This window comes from Mytilus californianus, unplaced genomic scaffold (assembly GCF_021869535.1).
Source record: "Mytilus californianus isolate M0D057914Y unplaced genomic scaffold, xbMytCali1.0.p SCAF_5, whole genome shotgun sequence".
Classification (NCBI taxonomy): Eukaryota; Metazoa; Mollusca; class Bivalvia; order Mytilida; family Mytilidae; genus Mytilus; species Mytilus californianus.
This window is the reverse complement of record NW_026262701.1, coordinates 87262172-87279908: the sequence shown is the minus strand read 5'-3', so window position 1 is coordinate 87279908 and position 17737 is coordinate 87262172.

Genomic DNA, 17737 nt, shown 5'->3' with positions numbered 1-17737 from the left:
CTTAAGTTTAACCTCATAGAAACCAGGTATATCCTGAATTGTACATGTATCACCTTTCTACATGCCAATTTTCAACCCATGTTTAAAGTCTTCTCAGAAAGAACTGCCTTTGGGAAGTCAAGTACTACTCAAAATAACCCCTGGTTTTCTGGAAATCTTAGATTAGTATACTATGGAGCGCATTAATCCTCAATTTTTAATGCAAACTCATAGACAAGTAAATTTTGGCTCAAAATGGTCTAAATATATTTCTCTTTCACCAAAAGTTTCATTTCTGCAAATTTGTTCCTTAATTTAAGTAAACAAATACATCAAAAGCACTATTTTGTGTCAGAGTAGGGCTACTTTTACATACGTTCTAGTCCAAATAATTATGACGTCTTGAAAGGCTATTTTAATTTTGTCTGTGACGCCTTCGTAGGAATTATATAATTATTTGGACTACATACGTTCTAAATTTGAGGGAGTGAATTGATAGTCTGACACCTCTATATGTCCGTATATTTGTTGTGAAGAACATTACCACGTTTACTTAAATTAATTTAAAGAATTAATTGCGAATATGGCGGAAAACGGCGACAGCGACCGTGAAGTGGAAATCTTTAATGACAGTGATCGGGTTAAGTTGTGGTCATCAATTACGAAGTTGAACGAAAAAAACATCATCATCGGAGTAACTGAGGCACGGATTTGACACAATGGAGGCAATTTCGATGATTGAGCCAGAAGATATGCCAACATTCAAAATTCCGTTAGGCTAGCAAAATGTTTTGCTATAAAGAGCGTTGGAAAACACTTTCAAGACCGGTCGAGACAATAATGGTGGATATATTTCAAATATGGCGGCGATGCGCAAGACAAGTGAGATCGAAAGCAGGGTCACCACAAGAGATATTGGAGGCAGGGTTTATAATCAAGATGGCTACGGTAGCACTTCCGTAAATACCCAAGATGGCGGCGGTAGGACTTCCGTAAATATCCAAGATGGCGGCGCCCAAACGAACATTCCCCGCGCGGACGAAACATATATCCCGGAAATTATGAAAATGATGGCAGTGCAAACAGACTGTAATGGACATTTAATAAATGATTTTAATGCTAAACCCAAGGCAGAGACATTTTTTTATGGAAAGATCCGGAAATATTTTTAAAATCTGCCAGCTTTGATTCAAATGTAAATTATTTTGATATCACTGCATTTTTACCAAATACGTTAGGATGGCTGACAGAGTCAGCAGACAAATTAGTTTCAGAAGCATCAGGGGGCAAGCTTGTGTTTAAGTCAGGGCCAGTCAAGCCCAATTTAGAAACTTTTACTGTAACGCAATGGTCCATGGCAAATTTATCCATTATACATAAGTTGTTAGCTATAGGGGAGCTTGCCTCATCTCAAGTTATGGACTATTTGTCATACACCATGCGTATTTACCTGTTCCTTTCTAGCTGCGATTTGGTGTCTATCTTGTTTTTTCATCGGGAATATCGGCGTCTGCAAAAACAACACCAGTTCAGATGGGGTACTGACATTCCACATCACCATTCTGTGTTTTTGAGATCAAAGTTTTTGCAAGGTCAGTATTCCCACACTACACCTCAAGCTTAGGGCTCGAAAGTAATGAGCAATAAGCAACATTTAATCACGTATGCTTCTCGTGCGCCAGGTGGTATGATGATTTGCAAGAAATTTAACAGTCGCAAGGGCTGCTTTATGCCTCACTGTAAATTTAAACATGTATGTGCTATTCTCGCATGTGCTGTTAAACATCCAGCTTTTCAGCATACAGAAAACGAAGACCTATGGTGAAATCTTTGCGTGTACTTGATCTATCTGCATAGACAGAAGAACTGGTTAATGACTTTGATAAAGAATTTTTGTTGTTTGGCATTGAACATGAATTTGACATTGTCATGAATATTCCCATACCGAAAAATATACGATAAAAGAATCACTCTTCAGCACCGAAAAATATACGCTCAAAACAATCACCCTTCAACAAAACCCAGTAGCACCTTCTATGAACAGGCCCATCAGCAGATCCTAACAGAAATTGAAAATGGAAATTATATTTTTGTAAATACGCCTCCTAAAATAATTAGTCCACTTGGAGTGATCCTAAAACCTGATGGTGGAGTTCGATACATTCATGACTGTAGTAGAACAATGCGTTCTGCAGTGAATGATTTTGCAGGTGAATTTGACAAGCAAAGGTTTCAAACAGTAGACGATGCATGCAAGTTAGTTTCCAAATTTTTCTATATGGCCAAAGTGGGCCTGAATTCTGGATATAGTTCTGTTAGAATAAGTAAACAAAGTCAAGAGGTTACTGGGCTTAAATGGACATTTCCTGCTAATGGCCATGAATACACTTTTATTGATAAAAAAAAACACTTTTTGGGTCAAAATTGGCACCGGGCATTTTTCACAGATTGTCCCAAGCCGTTCGAAGAATGGTGTCACGCAGAGGCTTCACCATTGTAGCATATTTAGACGATTTCTTTATTTGCGAGAGGACAAAAGAGCGTTGTGCTCAGGCATTAGCAGTATTAATTGCATTGTTGCGGAAATTAGGTTTTTTTTCTATAAGCTGGTCTTAAGTTACAGACCCATGTCAAAAACTTGTATTTTGGGGGGTTGAGATAAATTCTACCACTTTAGAGACTAGGCTGCCTGTTTCCAAATTAGTTGATTTAAAATCAAAACTAGCTGAATTTTCATTGCGTAAGTATGCTTCGAAAAAGCAATTGCAATCCCTGGCGGGGAAGCTTAATTGGGCGTCTGCGGTGGTTCGAGGCGGGAGAGTTTTTCTCCATAGAATCATAAATGGCATATTGCGCTTAAAGCAGGATTGGCATAAATTGCGTATGTCAGGGGAAACATTACAAGATATTTAATCATCGGGTGGCATAACTTTATGTCGACATTTAATGGGAAGTCCTTTTTATTGGCAAAGGTTACTATCACTTCAGTAGTGACTGATACTTGTAAATCAGGTGCAGGGGGTCTCTACCACAGTGATTGGTTTTATGTTAATTGAGCTGAAGATTACCCCTTTGCAACACACAGCTACACATTAATGAATTAGAGACTTTTCAGTGGCGTTGGCAGTAAAGCGATGGGCCCAAAATTGGCGAGGCAAGCGTACTATAGTTTACTGTGATAATACAGTGGGATTTCCAGTGACACTAGAACAATAGAAAAGTGACTCCTCTTATGAAAGAGATAGAAAAGATAAAAAAAAGGAAAGACAATTAACACATAAAACTCGATATGCATAGGGGTGAATATCTCTTAAAACACAAAACCATAATATAACTTTTATACAACCACTATAAGTAAAGTATATTTTAAAGCTGAATTTGTTGATATATGAATTTTTAGTTGCCAAATATGCTGTTAATTGAACAATTTATTGCTCAACATAGGGTGTATAAAAACTGCCAATCTTGACTGCATATTTTTCGTTTTTTAAAAAAAAAATATATATCAAACCTTGATAATGTAGCTTTCTGATGATTCAATTTTTAACGTGTTCCAAAATGTAGTTTCGCCTCAAGAATTTGTCAAAGTTGGGTCATTTTGTCTATATCAATGTCTGTAAATTCGTATGATCGAGCACACCGATAAGTGTATCGTTGGGACAACTCGATATAGTGTAATTAATATACGTGACAAATTACCTAATGTGGAGTGTATTGAAATCATCAGAATATAAATGATCAACGTATTATGTTTGAAAAACATGAGTCCTATAATATAAGACTTTAATTCATATCATTTACATTCAACGTTTTTTATCGGATTTTTTGTTTACTGTTAATGTAACCTCGAGGTTCAACATTGATAGTGAAAAAAATCCCTAAAAAAAATTGAATGTAAATGATATGAACCTTCGAATTCTTATAATATAGGACTAGAAAACATGTGATCCAAATTAACCACGTGTGTTAATCAACATACTTTGCACTTTTATGATGTGCAGGTATGCGCATCTTCCATATTCAAATCTGTTAAAAATAAACTGTTATCACAGAGATATGTCTCACCTTTTTGTAATTTTGATAATGCAAATGTTGAAATTCAAATTGCAATACTTTAACATCTAAGTAATGCAAATATTCAAAGTCGATGAACCATGACTGAAGGTACATGGCTAAACAATCTCCATGGAATGAGATGTGCCAATGCTAATACAACTGCATACCAAATACCATTGACTTATTGTAAGTCGTTCCTTTTAAACAAACCTAAAAACAAACATTAACTTGTAAACTATGTAAAATTCAAAGTCAATGAACCATGATCAGGGGTGGGGCTATATAATCTCCATGGAAACGATACTTGCAAATGCCAATAAATTTGCATACTAAATATCAATGACTTAACATTAATCACAAACTAATACATGTAAACTAGAGACACACATACGTTTATGTTTATCTATAAAGAAGTCACTCCTAACTATCCTACTACCTGTCGATACATTTTTTGTTTGGCATTGCACAAGTCATGTCTTCTTTGACTGTTCATGACGTTAAAATACTAAATCCCTGGGATGTATTTTAGTTGATTTTAGTCTCTGATGCATGATTTTTTATTATTAATTGTTTTGGCTTATAACTAGCTGTCAGTAACTGCGAGTACTCTCAAATCGTACTTTCTTTTTAATTTGACCTGTTGATACTATTTGTAATGCTTTTTTGTTATTTAATGTTAACATGGATCTTGTCTATATACCAGCTTTGATTATTTGGTATCACTACAAATTGTCACTTCTTCGTACTATGAACATCAAAATTATTTCATTTTTCCTTAGATGCTGTTCTTGGACCTGTACAGGAAGTTTTATCTAGCACTAATTGTATAGTTTTATTGTTGATATTCACCCCATATGTACCAAGTGTTAGATTAGTTTTATTGATATTAAAGAAATTTCTTGGTATTCCTAAACGGAAGATTTTATACACACAGAAAAAGAAGTATACTTAACAACAAAATTATTTTCATTATTTTGTATAATATGACGTAGGTTTCTTCAAAAGTGATGATTTTCTAAAAATTATTTGACATTTCACAGTGATATCATACTTTAACTTTGTTTAAACCTGTTTATTTACCTTTTACTTTAATTATTTATCCCTTGTAATTTTTTATTAACTGTGTATTTGCATTCAGGTGTCACAGGTCAAATTTATTCGTTCATTGTGTGTTTATTTACGTTTTTTGATTGAGTTAAGCCTTCCAATTGATATTTTATAGTGTGTTTTTCTATGTTGTGATGTTATACTATTGTTTCAGAAAAGGGAGAAGGTTTGGTACCATTAAAACGTTTAATCCCGCTGCAAATGTTTGCACCTGTCCTAAGTCAGGAATCTGATTACAGTAGTTGTCGTCTGTTTATGTGGTTCATACGTGTTTCTCGTTTCTCGTTTTTATATAGATTAGACCGTTGGTTATTCCGTTTGAATGGGTTTACACTAGTAATTTTTAGGGGCCCTTTATAGCTTGCTGTTCGGTGTGAGCCAATGCTCCGTGTTGAAGGCCGTACCTTGACCTATAATGGTTTACTTTTATAAATTGTAACTTGGATGGAGAGTTGTCTCATTGGCACTCATACCACATCTTCCTATAGCTATAAGCAAAAGTTTCAAAGTAAATAGACCTTGACTGATGGGGGCGGGGCCAAATATTCTCCATGGAAATGAGATGTGCTAATGCTTATACAACTGAACACCAATTAACATTGGCCTACCACTAATGGTTCCCCTTGAACTGACCTAATCGCAAACTAATACATGTAAACTTAGCAAAATTTTCAAAGTCTATAGACCATGACTAAGAGGCGGAGCCAAATAATCTCCATGTAAATGAGATATGCCCATGCTTATATAACTGCATACCAAATATCATTGACCTAACACTAGTGGTTCCCCATAAATTGACCTAATCACAAACTAATACATGTTAACTATGAAAAGTTTCAAAGTCAATAGACCTTGACTGAGGGGGCGGGGCCAAATAATCTCCATGGTAATGAGATGTGCCAATGCTAATATAACTGAATACCAAATATCATTGACCTACCACTAGTGGTTCACCATGAACTAGACCTAATTACAAACTAATACATTGTTGACGCCGCCGCCGACGCCGGAAACAGCATACCTATGTCTCGCTTTTTGACTCCGTCAAGGCGAGACAAAAATGAAAAATTGAAATACTTACACACTACGCAATAGTTTTGTCTTTGTTAAAAAATCATGAGTATTTTTATTTGGTATTTCTTTGATATGAATATACTAATTTCTCTAACTTTGATTTATGTTTATTGTCAGTTCATGTAATATGTTGGAGTGTGTGCAAAATAAAAATATCCATCCGAGTCAAATTAAAAATACATTAATTTTTCTTATCTTTTGTATAATTGAAAACTTTTGCAGGTGTTGATTCAGAAGTCCGCATGTGAAATCTTTAACGTGCATATTAAAGTATAAACAGTGGCAGTTCCAGAAATTTTCCTATGGGAACGACCATTTAACTTTAAGAAAAAAGGGGGTTATGGTTTTTTTCTTTAAAAATATTATGATCCACAATTTGATGAATTTTGTTGGTAGTACTTTTATACAAACACTACATATAGGAGAGTATATGTAAAATCTTAATTTATTAATACATGAAAAATGTTTGACACGGACAATAAAAAACATATCCCCTCCCCCGTTTTGAAGTTAAATGGTTGAAACCCAAGGGGATGCCCACTGACTGCCTAAAAAGGGGGACCCGCTCCAGTCCTGCTTCTGTGATTTCGTATATAATTAACCAAACCCCCCCCCCCCTCCCCCCCCCCCCCCCCCCCCCAATTCAGACTCTGATAAAAGTTTGTAAATCAGGCGGGTAGCATCCGAGGAGCTTTATTTAGAATAACTTGGCTAGTTCTCTGTTTTCCCAGACAAGCACGGCCCCAGCTTGTCTTGCAAAACAGCCGTTGGACGTCAGTGTATTCTCGGACTATAATTCGGCATGTCGTATTAATAAACAAATCAAATCTTTATTTCGTCATAAACTTTGTGAACTACAATGTCATGCAAACTGAAACCAAAAGCCCATCCTTGATAAAAATGTGAAGTGTGCCAAATGTGGAATTAAGACGGCAAACAGATCGTATCATAATATGAACAAGCCTGTTTTTTTAAGCTGGTAACAAGACAATCATAGCTTATGATCAAACCCCAGGGTCCTCCACAAAAAAAGAGAAGGTCGGACACTTGTCAAATATGTCCCAATATAGCTTAAAAAGTCATGAAGCTTTAGGCTAAAATTTAAACTGCGGCCTTATTTTAAATGTCGTTGATGCCAAAACATATATGTTAATGTTCAAAATTGAATATACAGATGAACTTTCGTGTGTCTTTCCTTTCCCTCAGTGACTAGCGTTTTCTAAAAATCACCTTGCCAGTTCTTATGAAAACGTACTTCGATGCTGGATTGAAAGAAATTGCCAAATTAAGACACAAAGAAGATGGCCTCTTAACAGTCCAACAGCAATGCACAAACTTTAGGAAAACTCATTTATTTCATCTTGACATCTTTCTACAAAGCTCAGTTGCACAGTTTCTTTATCAATAGAAATTTAAAACATGAGAATTCAGAATTTACATGTAAACAAACCACAAACAAAATATTGAAAGACGTGGTTTTACTGACAATGGAGGCAACAATATTGATTGAAGAAATCTTCAAGATTTACAAAACATTACCGACAAACGCCTTCAGTTGGGCAATCTTACTGTAATCTGATTATCTCTACTGATAAATAAATAAATGCAACACTAATGACAAATTTAAGTTTTGGAATAATTTTATTCACAGAGACTGTTTCTCATTGATGTACATGTCTTTGCTCTTGTCTTTTCGGAGTTTAAATTGGGAATTACAAATTGCTGCATGAAAGAGACTAGCTCCACATTTCTATGCATATGATCGTCATATGTTCTTGAGATTATTCCATAAAACATCCGTTTGATATCCTTTCAATGCCAGAAACTGTCTATTACCCAGCTGAGAGCTAGTGGTTTTCCTGCCACAATTACAAGGAAAAACTGGCTACAACTTGCACTGGATCAGGCACTTGAATCTTACATCGATCTTGATGTTACGCAGTTAGTTTAAAGGCCCCTTCGGAACTCAGTGTTGGATGCTATGACAGTCTTCCTTCCATACAGAACATCGCTGCAAAATAATTTGATCCGGCATTCACTATTAGGTGATAATAATATTATTTGGCAATCCAAAGAGAACCTGAAAATATTAGAGTAAGACCAATGTTTGAACAGAGAAATGCCCCCTGAGAATCAAATGATTGTTACCACAGATAAAAAAAAAATCTAAATTTCGTAATATTTTCACCCGACACCCCCCCCCCCCCCCTAATTTGTTCAATGTATGGTGGTTTTACCCCTTTTCGGCTTTCAGTATGTCATATTGTATATCCTTAATGAAAATTGCATAAATTAGATGAATTTCTACGATATTCTTTATCATTTGACAAAATACCATGCATCTGAATTAAATTGTTTACTATTTGAAAAAGCGCGCCTTCTTTTACTTTAATTTATCTCCCTTTATTTCACATAGCAACACAAATAAAAAACTGCCAATCTTTGCTGCATATCAATTTTTTTCCCCGATAAAAATACATATCATGCAACATGATCAACTTTACAAATTGTGAGAAAATCAAGGTGTTCCAACCATTGGATAGTATTAAAAAAAAATAATGAAAGGATGGCATGATTACAAGTTTGAACCCTGACGACACTGAAAATAGAAAATTCACGCATTTACCTATCATATGAAGAAACGATGAGGTGATAAACTTAACAATTAATAATTTACCTGATTCATTATCATATTCACATTATGTTGACACGTCTTAGTTCGTCTGTGCTAGCTCATTTCAAACAAGCAAAACAATTACGGCATCATCCGTTTTTCTTTACCGATCGCCTCTAGTCAGAAGAGCGCACTGTTTACAGGGGAGGTAATATTTTGTCACCTGTTCGCGCACTGATAATGCGGTTACAGTAAGTTGCATCAATAAATGTACATAAAAAAATGCACTTTTGATGTCATTTTTTCGCGAGTTGTTTTTAGTTGTCAGCAACATACAATTTTCATACAATAGCTAAGCATGTTCCAGGCAAAGCAAATTTACTTGCGGATCACATTTCGCGGTTACATGATTTGACTTCCTGTGAACAAAAATTTTGCGTCTTTATGTTCAACCACCATTGCTTTTACGCGATCTGGTTAAGCACATGTCTATTAACGCCCTTCGTTTTGTTTTCTTTAGGCTCAATGGCATCCAAGGAGATGACAACACTGGATAGTATTGTGGCAAAATTTAGAATCATACTTATGCTGAGTCTACCAAAAAAACGTATAAGAACTATTTAAAATCCTATATGGAATTCTGTAGAATAATTAGCAATGCCCTTGTTCCTGTGAGTCCTGTTAACAGCAAGATATGTAGCCTATTTGTCTGCTAAACTACAGTTTAACTCCATAAATAATTATTTGTCAATTGTCCGTTTGTTACATTTAGAAGCAGGGGTTACGTCCCCATAAGAGTCATTTTTTATGGATTCTATACCCCCCCCCAATCACCGGGGTAATTAGGTTTCATAATTATTATTGTTCACATGAATTGCATGCTTTTACAAATGATATGAATTAGAAATTTTTTATTTAATGAAAAGTATTTACATGACTTAGTCTTATGTAATGAGGACATTCATTTTTTACGATCAATGCATTTGAATGGGGACATATAGTTGGAACCCCCCCCCGTTTATCCTAGGTTAGAACCCCCTTTTATAAATGGCCGGATCCGCCCCTGTAATAGAGTACATTTTTGACTCGATGCCACTGCTTTAACTCCAATTTTTGCTCTTTGATGGTGAATGTTAGGGGCAATATGATGAAGTGAGGAATCACTGAAGACAGAACAGTTAGTCGTAGTAGTTTATCCTTTTAATTTCTGTATTTGTATTTATTGATAAAAAGTTAACATTTGGGTATTCATGTGTTCTTTTTTGAGAAATTGTGGGAAAATGTGCTTTATGATCTGAAACTGACCATATTCTACTCAAAGAATTTATTTTCACTTTAAGACCATACAAAAAATGGAAGAACCAATTTCATGAGAACAATTACTGTTTTTAAAATACAAATAAATAAATGTTTGATAAAAATTTATATTGTTGACAAATTTAACAATAACCTGTAAATTTGGTCAAAATTGTCTTCAACAAAAATGTGCAACGCTTGAAAACTTGATGATTTTATGTATATACAAATGTCATGAATGTTGTATAACTATTGAAAAAAACTTAATAAATAGTACTTCCACTTTCATGGCTTTGCGACATTGTATTGAAATTTATTAAATATTAGAAATATAAAACAAAGTACTCAAAATATGTGTATCATTTGATGAAATTAATGGCATACTTGAAAATTGTATCATTTGGTGATCAAGAGATAAGAAAAACTTTTTTTTTAAGTACATGTAAAACTTAACAATGGATTCAATGTTCAGAGGATTGTTTGTTTAACTTTCATGCATTTGATTTTCAAGGAGTAAGATAATTCTGTATTTTTATCATATATTATTCTGAACAATTATACTACATGTTACGATGTATTCTTATTGTTTTGGTTGAGATCCAATGTCTTAATCAGTGGTATTTTTATTCTTGACATTTATGATGAGAATTATGCAATATAAAGTTATTTCAAATTGGAAATTTTAATTTGTGGCAGAATATCCTTATATGCAAATTGCAGTTGTTAAGCTTTCTACATGATCTAAGGCCAAAGCAAATTGGTTTTTAGTTTTTTTTTCAGATTTCGCCCCTTAAAACAAGTCATGACATATCTTTGTTGCATCATGATGTCATCATGGTGGTTGTTTGGCGATGATGTCTAAATTCCACTTAAATGTGCATTTTAAATTAAAGGTTTTATAGAAATTAGTAATATCAAAAATCAAAGAAGCTTAAAATCAATTTGTGTGGTCTTGATATGCAAATTAAATTTGTTACAGAAAATGCTTGTGTTATATTTGTTACTTTCATTTGCTATATGCCATTAAACATAGACTGAATTACAGACATTACCATATATGTATTCATACATATAGGACAATACAACACACCACAGTATCTACAGTCATGTACAAACACCGGTTATTATTTTGAGACAACAGTAGTGCAGATAAAATAAACATGTCATGCTCCAGACCTTATGTCTTACTTTGTATATGCAAAACATGTTGGTTTAATACATGTACTGCCATCCAACGATAAATAAAGAAGCTTTACTGACAATGACTTATCAAGATTGAATATGTGTCTAATGTCCTCAAAAGATTTTTTTATGAAAGTATGGTATAAAGAGGGTTCTCACTAAGGCAAGTCCATGAGTCCTTTATCTAGATATTGTGCAACTTTTCTTCACAAGAGAACTTAAGCAAATAAAGGCAACAGTAGTATACCGGTGTTCAAAAGTCATAAATCGATTGAGAGAGTCATGAATTTTGTTTCAGATAATCTCCACAGGTAATACCTATATTGTATTTTATGATTGATTTCAACAATAGATATGTCCACACTAAAAGGTGATTTAAACTGTTTATTTTGGAAAAATCTGTTTGTGTTGTTTTTCTTCTTCTGCCAAGTCTGCAGGAATGACAAAACTGCACATAAAAATAAAATCCAGACAAATTTAGTGTTTATTATCATATTTACCCTGCCCCAATTCATTGTGCACGTCCCAGGAAAAGAGAATCTTTTTCAGTGGTTGTCGTTGGTTCATGTGTCATATTTGTTTTTCATTAATTGTATTGTTATGGCATGTATAACACAACGTTTGTATACATGGTATAATAATAAGACCGCTAGTTTTTTGGTTTGAAAGTCATGGTGTCAATTTAAAAAGTAGTACGGTTTGTGTTTTGCTCATTGTTGAAGGTTGTATGGCTACCTACAATTGCTTACGTCCATGTTATTTGAAATCTGGTGGATAATAGTCTTATTTGTATTAATTACAGGGTTCTCACTAAGAATTTATGCCATGATCATTCCAACAGTGAGAATAAAACAATGTCAATACTATAATTTATTAATTTTAGTCTTCATGACAAAAAGACAAAGGAAATGACATCAAATTCGAATATTATATAATAAAATGCTCCGCTGGGCGCAGCTTGATACGACCGCAGAGGTCGAACCCTGAACAGTTGGGGCAAGTATGGACACAACATTCAAGCTTCATACAGCACTGAATTTGGATTGTGATTAAATATTTGACACAGCTTAGGTTTCTGACACAGAATGAATGTGGTCTAAGAACTTTAAATTTTTAATTTACCTATTCAAACCATATCATTATTATTTGCTTTTATATAAAAATCAGAAATAACCAATTTAAAATGGAAAATTTTAAAGAAAAAAAGGGGAAAAAAATCCCCCATCAAATGTTTTGAACCCCCTTATTATTCATCACCCTCAAACTCAATCCCAGCCTTCCCTTTGTGTTAAAATGTATGGTGCCTTGCAGTACAATTTCAGAGAGATCCGTACACTTGAACACAAGTTATTGTCTGGAAACTAGAAAAATGCTTGTTTTTTTGCCCCTTTTTGGCCCCAAATTCCTAAACGTTTAAGGCAATTACCCCCAAACTCGAACCCAGCTTTCCCTTTGTGATATGGAACCTTGTTGTACAATTTCATAAAGATCCATACACTTACACACAAGTTATTGTCCTGAAACTAGAAAAATGCTTGTTTTTTGGCCACTTTTTGGCCCCTTATTCCTAAAATTTTGAGGCAATTACCCCCAAAATCAATCCCAGCCTTCCCTTTGTGGTATGGTACCTTGCAGTACAATTTCAGAGAGATCCATACACTTGAACACAAGTTATTGTCTGGAAACTAGAAAAATGCTTATTTTTTGCCCCCTTTTGGCCCCCTTATTCCTAAACGTTTTGGGCAATTACCCCCAAACTCAATTCCAGCTTTCCTTTTGTGATATGGAACCTTGTAGTACAATTTCAGAAAGATCCATATTCTTACACACAAGTTATTGTCATGAAACTAGAAAAATGCTTGTTTTTTGTCCCTTTTTTGGCCCCTAAATCCTAAAATTTTGAGGCAATTACCCCCAAAATCAATCCCAGTATTCCCTTTGTGATATGGTGCCTTGCAGTACAATTTCAGAGAGATCCGTACACTTGAACACAAGTTATTGTCTGGAAACTAGAAAAATGCTTGTTTTTTTGCCCCTTTTTGGCCCCAAATTCCTAAACGTTTAAGGCAATTACCCCCAAACTCGAACCCAGCTTTCCCTTTGTGATATGGAACCTTGTTGTACAATTTCATAAAGATCCATACACTTACATACAAGTTATTGTCCTGAAACTAGAAAAATGCTTGTTTTTTTGCCACTTTTTGGCCCCTTATTCCTAACATTTTGAGGCAATTACCCCCAAAATCAATCCCAGCCTTCCCTGTGTGGTATAATAACTTGCAGTACAATTTCAGAGAGATCCATACACTTGAACACAAGTTATTGTCTGGAAACTAGAAAAATGCTTATTTTTGGCCCCCTTTTGGCCCCCTTATTCCTAAACGTTTTGGGCAATTACCCCCAAACTCAATTCCAGCTTTCCTTTTGTGATATGGAACCTTGTAGTACAGTTTCAGAAAGATCCATATACTTACACGCAAGTTATTGTCATGAAACTAGAAAAATGCTTGTTATTTGCCCCTTTTTTGGCCCCTAATTCCTTAAATTTTGAGGCAATTACCCCCAAAATCAATCCCAGTATTCCCTTTGTGATATGGAACCTTGTGGTACAATGTCAGAGAGATCCATACACTAACACACAAGTTATATCTGGAAGTTACAAAAATGCTTATTTTTGGCCCCTTTTTGGCCCCTTTATTCCTTTACTGTTGGTACAATAACCCTTAAAATCAATCCCAACCTTCCTTTTGTGGTATTGAACCTTGTGGTAAACTTTCATAGAGATTCATTCACTTAAACTAAAGTTAGAGTGCGAATACCAATGTGTCTTCGAACGACGACGACGACGCCGGACGACGACGACGCCAACGTCATACCAATATACGACCACACAAATTTTTTTGCGATCGTATAAAAACTTTAACTATATAAAGAAGATCTATGACATGGAATCAGCTGATACAACATTGTAGAATTCTGATGCATTTTTGACATAAGTAGTGGAAAATGACTTGACTCAGTTAATAGGAATATATTAGTTTAGATTGGAATAAAAGCAGGAAGATGGCAGAAGTGCCTTTTCTAGTTGTTTTAGCATAGGTGTCAATAATTGCACTTTACTAAAAAATGGGATTACTAGTTTTCTGCTAAAGTGACACAACTTGCAATCTATTGTGTACCTATCTGCACACCTGACCAACAACAAATAGGACAGTTGACCTTTAAATTTAATGTTAAAATAAATCAAACAAAAGACATCTATTCATTGAGGCATAACTGAGTGGAATTTACTTGATCATCAAATCTTTCAAATATGATGAACAATAGATTGTATTTTCAGTAACTTTTATAGCAGTAAACTAGACATACATGCATATTACATTGAGTACATCAATTGATGCATCCAATTGTTGCAGCAATACAGGTTTATGTCATAATATTAGATAAATGTCGAATGTGTCCATGGGACACAGATGATGCCCCCGCTTGCATATCATATAAAGTTATAAAGGGACATAACTGAAGAACGGTAAAAGTGACGCTACCCAAAATTCAAACTTGATCTGTGTTTTGTAGTAATAATAATTGTGTATAAGTTTCATAACATTTGGTTGAGGCAAATTTAAATTAGAGAACAGAAACGAAAAATTCAGCAATTTTTCCATTTGTAAAGGGACATTACTTTAGAACGGTTAAAGTGATGCCATCAAAATTCAAACTTGATCTGTGTTTTGTGGTAATTAGCATTTTGTACAAGTTTCATAACATTTGGTTGAGGCAAACTAAAGTTATAGAATGGAAACAAAAAATTCTGCAATTTCTCCATTTGTAAAGGGGCATAACTCTAGAACGGTTAAAGTGACGCCACCAAAATTCAAACTTGATCTGTGTTTTGTAGTTATAAGCATTTTGCATAAGTTTCATAACATTTGGTTGAGGCAAACTAAAGTTAGGGAACGGAAACCAACTTTAGGACGTACGTACGGACGGACGTACGGACGGACGGACAAGGGTAAAACTTAATGCCCCCTCCGCTACGGCGGGGGCATAAAAATGTGCTTTTGCCATATTTTACTTAAAATTCAGTCTAAACAAACATATCCCTCTACTATATAAAAGGGAAATCACTCTATAAAGTAATATCACTATATAGGGTGTTTGGTCCAAACCTGTTAAATAAATCTGGGACTGTTGTTAATAGTATTATACTAGTATAACTGTACCAGAATGAATGCAATATTACTTTAAATAAAAGACAAACTTAACTCAACTGGCACATGAAATTGTGCAAGTTAAAATACGGTAAAACTGCCATGAAGCTGGACTGAAATATAAAGTATTAGGGAACTGCCACTAGGGCTAGAATAATATCATTTTATTAAAAAAAAATGAATTTCTTGAATTTTATACCAAAATTTAATGAAAACTTAGACAATATTCGAATGTTTTATGAATTGTTTTTGCAAATCTTTATAAAAAATCTGATTTTCTTAATTACCATGTTAATTAATATATTAAATTCCTTTGATTGTGTAACTATTGTGTGATTATTAACTACTAGTAATCAACTTGTTTAATCCTATTATTAAATTATGATTGTTGTTATATAATTTAACAGCTTGGAATTAAATGTATGTTTATTATCAAATGAAATTCCTGATTATCAAAACACAAGCTGATATGAGTCGTTTGTAATGTTTTATATTTATTTTATTGACTTTTTTTTTTAAATAATTTACATATTGGCTTTTTAATAGTTGTAACAGAGCTGGAGGATTTAACTTATCTGTTTATGATTTCTAAATATTAGAAACATAACCCCGTTGAATTTGACAATTTAGCGTAAAAACTTTTACAAAAGTTTTTAGTAGTTCACGAAATCAAGTACTACTAAGATAGCACTTTCTGGTATCAATACTATCAGAGACATATAATATTGTATTATATGTCTCTGATACTATACATCACAGCAATACATAAACATTTGCAATTTATAACACACAAACATTTTACAACAATACATTAATCTTCTGTTTATTATCCATACACGGAAATATTGTATTTTTTTTAGATCGTAAGTTTAAGGAACTTTAACAAGTAAAGGAACTATCTAAGTCAAATTCAGTATACAGAGAATCACAATTTGCCAAGGACGTATAAGCCGCGGTATAATTGTATTAATGTGCAATATACCATGTACGGGAATATGTCAGACCCCTTCTGGGATTTGCATATCTGGAAAAGTCGTTTTTCAGATAATCTCCACAGGTAATACCTATATTGTATTTTATGACTGATTTCAACAATAGATATGTCCACACTAAAAAGTGATTTGAACTGTTTATTTGGGAAAAATCTGTTTTGTGTTGTTTTTCTTCTTCTGCCAAGTCTGCAGGAATGACAAAACTGCACATAAAAATAAAATCCAGAAAAATTAAGTGTTTATTATCATATTTACCCTGCCCCAATTCATTGTGCACGTCCCAGGAAAAGAGAATCTTTTTCAGTGGTTGTCGTTGGTTCATGTGTCATATTTGTTTTTCATTAATTGTATTGTTATGACATGTATAACACAACATTTGTGTACATGGTATAATAATAAGACCGCTAGTTTTTTGGTTTGAAAGTCATGGTGTCAATTTAAAAAGTAGTACGGTTTGTGTTTTGCTCAATTAATAATGCACAGGTGAGCTAAAAAGGTATCTTTCGGATATCTTTTTCAAAGAGTATTTGATACTTACAGTTTACACGTATATCTTGTAACAACAAATATGCCAATTTACCACATTATTTAATCTGTATAAACAAAGTAGTTTGAGTAACAAAGGAACAATAAGCGCACAGCACACACACACACATACACAAACACATATGCATTTTTTTTTCTCCATATAGTAAAAATAAAAAGCTTCGCCGAGCGCAGCCTGATACGACCGCAGAGGTCGAACCCTGAATAGTTGGAGCAAGTTTGGACACAATATTCAAGCTTGATACTGTCTGAATTTGGATTGTGATCAAATTTTTGACATAATAAATAAATGTGGTCAAAGATCTTAAAAATTTGAAATGGGACATTTAATTACATGGTTAGATTCAGCATATAAAAAAACACCAAAGATTTAATTTTAGTTGAAATCAAACAAAGTTTAATTTTGGACCCTTCAAACCTTAATATGGACTAATTTGAAAACAGGGCCCAAAATAAAAAATCTAAATGCACAATAAGATTCAGCATATCATAGAGCCGCAATAATTAACTTTTTGATGAAATCAACCAAAGTTTAATTTTGGACCCTTTGGACCTCAATGTAGACCAGTTTAAAAATGGGACCCAATATCCAGCTAAATAAAACAAGGTTAGAACCCCCAAAAATTAAAGACTTTAAATTAATCCCATTGAAATTGGTTAAAAGATTTGTATTTATTTTC